Source organism: Dendroctonus ponderosae, unplaced genomic scaffold (assembly GCF_020466585.1).
Source record: "Dendroctonus ponderosae isolate FM_Combo_2020 unplaced genomic scaffold, Dpon_F_20191213v2 Dpon_F_20191213_1, whole genome shotgun sequence".
NCBI classification, from domain to species: domain Eukaryota; kingdom Metazoa; phylum Arthropoda; class Insecta; order Coleoptera; family Curculionidae; genus Dendroctonus; species Dendroctonus ponderosae.
The window spans coordinates 18,902,643-18,913,079 of record NW_026017110.1 but is presented as its reverse complement, the minus strand read 5'-3'; the positions used below and the strand labels follow the sequence as shown (position 1 = coordinate 18,913,079).

The 10,437-nt window shown below is 32.4% G+C and overlaps 1 long non-coding RNA gene across 1 annotated transcript in view; it reads left to right on the top strand.

Annotated features, from left to right (window-relative positions):
* Positions 1–4,887: 4,887 nt before the first annotated feature.
* The window catches only part of LOC125503037, a 14,808-nt gene continuing 9,258 nt past the window's right edge, over positions 4,888–10,437 (top strand). The window contains exon 1 of the long non-coding RNA XR_007280662.1: positions 4,888–5,022. This is a non-coding gene — a long non-coding RNA (uncharacterized LOC125503037). The remainder of the gene's footprint in view (positions 5,023–10,437) is intronic.

The following is a 10,437-nucleotide window of genomic DNA, read 5'->3' as shown; positions in this document are numbered from 1 at the left end:
AAAGCAGAAGTTTAATTAAACTATTAATCAATCTGGAAACATACCGTAATATTTATGCCCTAAGAGAAAAAAAATTATAAGGAAATGAAGCAACAAAATAGTCGTTTTGCAAATATTATTTATGAAGAGCAAATTCAGAAGACTAATTTTTGTTCAGTTCATTCTTTGATTCCCGATCTATCAACTACATATTGGCAAACATGGAAACAAGGACTTTAGCATTCAATAGATTTAAAAACACTTTTAATTACCGCTTATTCTGATTAATTAAAAGTTATTCACACTAATTTAAAAAATATGTTTTCTACTTTCCGTTTGATTAATTTTTTGCTGGACAATGTGACCTGAATAAAGTTTTCTTTTTAGTACTACTTGTGAAATTTGTTAGTTTAATTAAAATTGACAAAAATGATCACCAACTCTGTTAATAATTTCTCACTAATAAAAAAAATATTTGGAACCCTTGCAGTTAATAATCATATCTATTTCCAAACACTTACTGTTTACGTCTTACTGCATCTGTTCGGCGCACAAAATGCACGCAGAAAGCAGGAATTAATAATATTCATGTGAATTAGGCTTGCTTTCCTTGCTGCTAATATGATCTTTAAGCAACAGCTTTCCCATTATTTAAAGCCCATTAATTAAAAGCTCAGGTCACTTGTAAGTGTCATCATAAATGTTTGCTTGTACTTAAGTGGAATTATTTGAAAACTAGCCCAAAATTAAAAAAAAATGTACGGTCCTGAAATATTAAGCAAGTGGCACAAATCACAAATTGATTCTTATGTGATATTTTGTGTTTATGTTTTTCAGACATTGCTAGTGAGGAATCAATACGAAAACCTTCAGAGCAATATTTCTGTGAATATCCGTAGACTAAAAATGATTCACACGAAACAAATATTCATTCAAAATGTTTGATTGAAGGACGGATTGGCACATACTTTGCACATACCACGTGCCAATTCTCTTTTCTTGCTTTACTTTGAAGACATCATTGGAAGACCGGGGGATTCTTAGCACCTCCTCTCCATTTAAGGGGTGCCCGGGACTGAAGGCCGTTGCTTGATTCTGTTTATCCATTGTGAATAGTCATATGTCGGTATGTTGTTACAAACGTGTAACCTGAAACCGTAGTTACAGCTAGCAGATTTATCCGGTTGTTTTTGGAACCGTCTCATAAACCCGAAAAAGCCGTTTGCAACAGCACAGAACCGATGCGACACCGTCGAGAGCCGTTTGTCAATTTAAACCGTTCTTTTTGGAACCGTCTCATAAAACCGAAACAGTTGAGCGCACTTCGAACCAGCTGCACCCGTTTGCCGATTAAAAGGTTGTTTTTGGAACCATCTCATAAAACCGTAACGGCGGTGCCTACCAGCACAGAACCGATGCGACAACGTCGAGCGATCTATTCAGATGCAGCCGTTTGTCGACTTAAACCGTTCTTTTTGGAACCGTCGCATAAAGCCTAAACAGTTGTGCGCACTTCGCACTAGCTGCAGCCGATTTAAAAGTTTTTTTTTGAACCGTCTGATCATCCTGAAAGAGTGGTTCGCGTTAGCACAAAACCGCAGCAGTTTCAATAACCATTTGTCAACCGAACATTTGTATAGTTTAGTATAGCGTGTTGCCTTGATTATTGTGTTTATCACTTTTCGTTTATAAGAATTCCTGTTCAGTTCTCCAGAATCCATAATCGTTCAGATTTGGCTCAGAATTAATTCAGCATTTTTAGTCTATAAGTATTTGGTTTTTTGACGTTCTGTAATAGATCTTAAAAAAAAATGGATTACTCTCATTAATAAACTTAGCTCGAGATTGATAGATGTCTACAAATCAGCAAACTAAGCAGAATGTACACTTGCATATGAGCCATGACCAAATTTATAGTCTAAGACATCAATTTCATCACAGTTGAAATGTAAAATAATAAACGTTGTAAGGAGAATGTGCACCTGTATTCAGGCAAGTTTGCCATTTTCAGATATAAATTCAGTCACAAGATGAAATGAGTTATATAGGCGTTGTAAGGTCGACAGATTTTTTAAAAGTATTTTTTGGTGGTACCAAAATTAACTTGGGTAATACTTCGAACTCAGTAAAAAGCATCTGCAAAAAAATATTTTTAAAGGTTAATTCATTTTTAAATGAAAATTAGGTTTTTAAACATTTTTGCAAATAAACCGTATATTTTATTTAATCATTTTTTAATTATATATTTTAGTTTATTATCAGTTCTTTTGTTCTTTAAGCAGGTACTTGTGTCCCATGTTTTGCTTTTGATTTTAGAATATTTGATTTTATCTAAGAGCTTTAGATAAGAATTATTATTTTAATAAACTAAATCATTATTTGTCATTACTATTTCTACCATCATCATCATTGCGCATGTTTAATGAAAAATTTCAAAAGTAACATGTTCCCTTTGGAACCGCATTTTGAAACCTATTACCAACGTGAAACTGGAACGTTGTAACCTTGTTAAAGAATGAAAATAACCGTTTATCCCACGGATTACCGCTCCTAACATGGAGTCTGTCGTATCCTGGGTGCTAGTTTTGGTCCGCCCCGAGTATTTGATTTCCTCGGTACCACGCATATCTGGGAAGCATTCCCCTATCCGCCACTAGCAACCCCACACGGGTCACTTATCACTATCACTTAAAACATTTTATTACTAGTTCTTCTATATGGATCTGCATGTACCAAATTTCATAGATTGAAAGATTGAAATTTGGAAGAGAAGATTGAAAACCCCGTTAATATTTTTTAGGAGGATTTTCACTGTTTTTCAATTCATGTTTGGAGCATAGTTAATGATTACCCAATTCGTGTCTTAGATGTTTTAACGATTTTGACGTTTCAGTTTATATACTTGAAATCATTCTACAACAAGTTCCAATTTTATCGCTATCGACATGTTAACTGTTCTACTAAGTTTCTTATTTAATTTACATTTGAAATGAAACATTTAGCAGCAAAGATACACTACTGAACCCAGGGAAATTGTAACCAATTCAAAGAGTATAAAATGGCGTTGTTGCTCAAAAAAATTAATCGTTCTGTTAAATTACCATTGGAAAATATGTCATAATTTCCATAAATAATTGAGGCAGAAATTTTCCACGTACTGTTTGCCTCATTGTTAAACATTTGTTTCAGTTGCCACTGTACATTCAATTCATTGTTCATTATTTTTTAAATTCTATTCCACTGTCCTTCTCTTTGAGAACCTCATTCTATGATTATTTACCTCAAGGCCACTCCGTTTGAAAATTCACCTGATCTGGCATACCAATCATACTGTATGTTAAAAAATTTGAAATTTTAGCGTTGCCGTAAGAATTCCATGTGCTTTCAGTTTCAAGAATTCCAAGATAATCTTCACAAGGAGTAGTAAATAAAAAACTAAACAATTAGAAAGCAGGTAACAATTAAGCGGTTAGCGGTAGATTGAAAAATTTCGAAATTTGAAACTCAGTAACGAAAATACATACATGCGTTTTTAATGACAATTACACATCAGAAAATTTTGGATGATATTTACACAATCTTCAGTCACACCCAACAAGCGCAATTAGCACAATTCTATGCATTCAAGTTGAAATATAAATCAAAGTAAATCAGCTTACGCAAAGGCGAAGAACTGAATCCGGCACCTGGGTTTGATTTAGACAAACAAAAAGATCCAAAATCTTTTAAACGCCATAGGTGGAAATCCCACAATTGATAGTCGCAGCGGATTAAAAGAGATCCTCCTTTATGAGAAGTAGAACGCCTATTATGCAGCAAAAAAACTCTTGCGCATCAACCGCGTGCAAATTAATGTTGTGCGGAGAACAGATTCGAACAAATTTGCCGATAATGTGTTATTTGAGAAATTTTAAGCGACTATATTCACAATAACACGACGTTAACTAACTATTTTTAGATTTTCATAAATTATGAAATATTTTTAGAAAGTGCGCCTAAATAAAAAAAATAACACTCAAAAACATAGAGCGTTAACTAAAAGCGGGCATGCGGCATTTTAATAATAATTGTGTTATTCGAAGATTGCTTCATTGTAAAGAAGATAAATCATTATCATCCACGTGCATCCTAAAGTTAAGCATCCTCGGTGTAAACAAACATATAATAATGAATGATTATTTCATGCGCTCGACTACAATCACGGTTTATTTACTGATTCAGTGCATCAAACATCTGATTGTTTGGTGAATTCCGTTAGAATTAAAACAGGCGACGTCACCGTAATACAAAGTTCATCAGTGCAATTTTGTAGGCAGGGTTATTCCTTCATTGAACTTTAAAGTAAACATACTTTTTCCTCGATTCTTTGTTACTTTAGTGCGACCCGTTGTGAGTTTATCAAATTTGATTTATTAGCCTGATCATCATTATTTGGTTGGTTTATTTGGTTTCAAAGTAGTTTCTCGGGGAATTTGAAAATAAATTGTGTTTATATGGATTTAGCTTTCATTTTTCCACAGCTCCATTCAATATATTGAATGTATACCATTCGAATATGCACAAAGTTTACCTTCCTTATAAAGACATATAAATACTTATATTAACTTATAAAGACCTTATAAAGACGTATAAATAAAATGTTTAACATCAAGTCTCCATATAGAATCGGAATATGCTTGTATACGATAAAAACTGATTTTGTGGCGCGAGGTTATGAACTGAAGTTGCGCAATTCTGTGATTGGCATTTATTCTATATTATTATTCAATTAAAAATAAACTTTTTAAATTCAGAACTTCACTGATCTACTTGGAGTAGCAAATGTATAATTTTATCTCTTGACCTTTTAATAAATTGTTTTTTTCCTATTTATTTGTTATATTTGTATTTCGCTTACCAATAAAACACCAATTTACGTAATGTTAATGAGAACGTCATCTGTTGCGATTACATTTAGTTTTGGCGACTGTGTCAGGGATTTTGTGGACTGTCTGCAGTTTTCCCTTCACACCCCAGACAATTTTTTCATTTTCCAATGTAAAGGTGAGTGAATTTCAAGGCTATTTCTAATTGTAGGACATTGCCGTATTTTCAATTTTAGCAGCAGCTTCTGAGAGCAAAATATTTTGTTTTTGTCTTTAGATGTTTCCATAAAAAAACTTCTTTGGTCTTAGTGACTCTACCAAACCCTTGTTTTTCCATTTGCCTACACTATTAAAACAAGTATTTGAGACTGTAATGATGTTTAAAAAGATTTTGCAAGGAAATACCCTCAACCGTTTCTCTCAAATTGTGAACCATTTTTTTCTACATAAGTTTTCTGTTTCGGTTCAGTAGTACATTTTCAATTTCATGCATTTGAAAATTTTAAATAATTTGATTTTTTTTAATCTACGTAAAGGTTTGTAGATGTTGCCTCATCTTTGTTACCAAAGAAGCTAAAGAAGTTGACTTTAATTTTTCGATAATGAGTAAACGCTTAGTGAATAAAACTATTTTTTCTAACATTTTCAACCAGCAATTCTTTTGCTCGTATCTGTTTGTGTTCGTGTAGTTCATCATCTTTAACGTGAGTTATGCCACCTTTAAAGCCATTGATTATTAACTCGTGGTTTTAGCGCAGTTTCAGAGAACTTCGCTGTGTTTCTACTTGTTTGAAAATTATTTTAGCATCATTTTTGCATTTATACATTTTTACTAGCAATTTCTCCTAATGTTTTCACATATTTGTACTAACAATATTTTTTAAGAACTTTATGCCGATCTACAGTCGTGCACTAAACGACGGCTGTTCTATGCTATAGTAGGTCCTCTGCAGGACTATTTAGCTGGCGTAAGTTTGATCAGGACTATAAATAACCAGACTAGCTTAATCCCGTTATGATCCAAAACTGCAGCTAACTGCTACCTGTGTTTAACAAGCTGACATTTACGCTAGCGGCGTTATTTATGACACAGCCACTCTCGGATCAGTCGATATATAGGCCGGAGGAAAAGCCCCGGCTTAGAATGACACAATTTAGACTGATTTTATCTGTTGCCAGCGAGTTTGAGCTAAATATTATGTCACTGAAGTGCAAGTATCTGCTCATTGCTTTTATGGCTTATGGGTATAATTTTCTTTAAATTTACTGTTTCATTTTTCGTTTGATCTTGGTTTTTTAAATTGCTTTTATTGAAGTCATCCTAAGGTAATTTGCATAGTTTCTTCGAATCTAATTTAATCTTATCCTGCAGCTCAGTGCTTAGCATTATTTGCTCATTCTGAGGCATGTTTTCAACATAACTGAACTGAAAATTATGTTTACTATCATGGCTGTCAATGCATATTTTTGCATATTCCCCACAACTATTCAAACAATGTCTGTCAATTTTTTTTAGGAAGCGTCGCATTTTACATGATGTGTTTTACAACTTTTTTCGTTTTAGTATTTAAAAGTAGTTGAAAAAGTCAATTTTTATTCTGTTTTTCAGGTCATGAGAAAAGTTATATGTCCGAAATACTTTTTTCATTTTGACCACAGATTGCAAGTGTTTTAGGTCAATATTTGGAATTTTTTTTGCTAGGAACCATTTTTCGATACGTGATTTTTTTACAAAATTAATGTTATTTTCGAAAGCAGCTTTTAATGTCAGTTACTTTCTGATACTTGTGTACAAGGTTTGCAAATATGAGATATATAAAAAGTGGACAATTTAACAACAGATAACAGTTTTCTGTGGACAATCGGGCTTTTATAAACGGGTAATTTATTGTTTGTGCAAAACGAAACTCATAAAAAGCATTTTAATTTTTTTGCTATTGTAAAGGTCAGCAGATCATCAGCGTTAATGTATACAGGAAAAAAATTTAATGCCATGATGCCACATGCGAGTAATAATTTTTAATAGCCAATGGCTTCTGCAGTTTAAAGATAAGCATAATCTTAAATTTCGTAAACAATATGATTATTCACATGCCGTTTTCTGCTTTCCAATTGAAATGATAACCTTTCAATGTTTAATATAAGCTTAGCTAAATACAAGAAAATCCAGTTTTACGATGGAAAATCACAATTCCCCAAAAGTTGCCCATTTGAAGACCTTTCGTTGGAACGTGTAACACGTTTTTTCCCTGGAATGACAGACTATTTAAAGGAGGGCTAGCGGTGGCCTTATGTAACGAAAAATAAGTTCCGCTTTCACTGATCTAAATTAAAAATATTTTGACATCAAGTTGATAAGATTCAATAAAGCTTCTTGCTGATTGACGATTCAAAATGATTGATAAGTTAATGGGTTTATTATATTAAAATATCGATCGTTATCAATTCCCCTCAAATGGGAAGAACTTTACTAAACTGAACCTTTACCGTTCATATTCGTTCGTTGGTATGATGACAATGTTTCAACCGACAAAAATAATTAATCTTCCCAAAAATACTTTTTGGAACATTGAACAAACATTGCTAGTCTTTCAGTTCAACATTTATGAATAATTTGAAAAAACTCCATTCCATAGTCCTAATATTTGCCAATATACAGATATATATAAACACAATAACTATATGGAGATAACAGTTTTTTGCCGACAAACGGGCTTTTATAGGTATACGCGTTATTTATTGTTAGTGCAAATTAAACATCATCACAAAGATTTTTAGTTTTTCATTTTTACAAACTTCGGTCAAATATTAATATTATTATTGAATGTGTTGATGTCGCATTTTAAGATTAGCAACATCATACATAACGTAAGCAAAATGGATTTGGAAATCCATAATAGTATTGGTCTTTTTTTGCTTTCCCAGTCACACGATAACCTTTCAATGTTAATGTTCTTCCAGATAACTTAAGTAACACACTAAAAAGGCAATTTTCCGTTTTGAAAACACACGTTTCAAAACGTAGCCATTTCGTCAATTTTTCGCGCTACATGTGAGTAGGAATGGTCCGTTTTGTGAGTAGGGATGGTTAACGTAACCGTAAAATAACAGTGTTCCAAACTTGTAACCTCCAACCGTAGTTACAGCTAGCTGATTTAACCGGTTTTTTTTTGGAACCGTGTCATAAACCTGAAAAAGTGGTTCGCGCAGCACAAAACGGATGCGGCATCGTCAAGCGAAATCCAGTTGCAGCAGTTTCAGTAACCATTTGTCAACGGAAAATATATTGTATGCAGTTACGAGTTGCCTTGATGATTGTGTATCACTTTTCGTTGATAAAAATTACTGTTCAGTTCTCTAGGAACCAGCAAAAATTTGTTTAGTTGCTGCGATGATATAATTCAGCGTTTTTAGTCTATAAGTATTTAGTTTTCTGACATTCTGTAATAAATTTCAAAAAAGTTATTTCTCTCAAGAAACTTTGCTCAAGGGTTAAGTGCCCACTACCAGCAAACTAAGCAGACTGTGCACTTGCATATGAGCTATGAGTTAACTAACAGTCTAAGACATAAATTCCATCACAGTTGAAATGTAAAATAGCAAACGTTTTAAGCAGAATATGCACCTGCATTTAAGCAAGCTGGCCATTTTTAAATATAAATTCAGAGATGAAATGAAAGTTATTTGAATAGGAATAAACGTTGTAAGCGCGACATATTCTTTTTAAAAAAAATTTTGGTGGTACCAAAATTAGCTCGAGTAATACTTCGTCCAAGTTTGCCAAACACGCATTTCTGTTTTGGTTATTGTGGATTATTTAACGTTATTGTGAAACGAAACAGGTGAATAAATATGACGAGCAATTATATAATAGAACCCAGTCAACAATTTTGGACTGAAAGTTCTACATCTACATGGAAACCAGGGTAAAAGTAATGCCAAACTTACATAAACCAGAAACATTAAAAAAAAGTTACTTGGGGTAAAAAAAAACCAGCCCGAAATCTAAAAGGTTTGACTAGGATCACACGCAACGTTTTAACGTGCTATTCTCCAATAATGCAATAAATAGCTATAAACAATAAAAAATGCAATTATTTGGACGCATCCTAGCCACTGAAAATCCCTAGCACGAATCATTTAGCAAAAAATAATTTTATATTGTTGAGGCGGATTCATTTTTTACAAACTGCTTGTTGGGTATATCGCCTCAAAAATTTTTGTCTTTAAAAAAGACAAAATTTGCTCACGTCTTTTATTACAGATTGATAAATAGTGCTGTTATTTCGCAAAAAGAACGAATTATTTATCGAAAAGTAATCAAGAACTATCACCAAGAGGGTATCCTGCGACACACTTAGGCTCAAGCTGTAAGAGAAAATTCCAATTAGTAAAGAAATTCATTTGAAAAATTACCTTAACGTTTCGATAGCCATTTTCTGCTATCGTTATCAGAAGAACCTAAATGAACCTAATAAAGAGTATGTTAATAAATTGTGTAACAATAGTAGGGTAATACGATATGTCAAAATTCGGTCTGATAATTCGTCGGTGCATATTATCAACAATTATCTGACTTTGAATTAATCTCATTGTTTAAACTATTAAAGGTAATGTTAATTATTAATTTTGATGTAAATTTATTTTGGGTGTATGTTTCTCTGGTGTACCTCAGATTTTAGGATAGGTAACCATGTATGACTTAAATTAAATGAACATGAAGCAACACAATTATTTTGATTTAGTAAAATTAATGCGCTTTCTTTAATTTTACGTTTTTTTGTAGATGGTTCCTTTGCTAAAATTGTAGAATTATTCCACTGAATTTTGTGGCAATTATCAAATGCATGTTGACAAATATGTGAGCTATGATATTCTCTGATTTTTATGTATGACTCGTGTTCTTTGATTTCTTTTGTGTAATGATCTTGAGGTTTCTCCTATATATAATTTATTGCATTCGCAAGGAATTTTATAAATTAAATTTTTTGTATTTTCAATTTTGTCATGAGGTTTTGTAACTGAAATTTTGTTTCTAATTGTATTTTCAGTGTTGAAGATAGTCCTGATATTAAGTTGTTTACCTACTCGTTTAATTTGATCTGAAAGTCCTGGAATAAATAGAATATGTAATAGGTTTATTTTGATTTTGTGCTGCTTGCCAGATTTCAATTTCGTAAAAACATTTTTCAATAAAATACTTTGGATAATAATTGAAATTTCAAATTTCTTATATGAATGGTTTTTCTTTGGAAAAATTAGATTGATTACATATTATTTTTGCTCTATCATATAAACTTTTCACAACACCTTTTCTTACCATTATCGGGTAATTTCAGTTAAAATTCAAATACCGGTTAGTATGAGTAGGTTCTCTATATACCAAAGTTTTGAAACTGTCTAAATTTTTCTGAATGAGTATATCGAGAAAAGGAATTTGGTGATTTTATTCTTTTTCAATAGTGAATTTAATTGTTGGTTCTTTATTGTTCAGATAAGGTTAAAAATCATCAAGCTTTTGTTCGGCATGACTGTAAATGGAGAATACGTCATCAATAGAACGCCACCAAATTATTGGTTTAAATTTGCAATT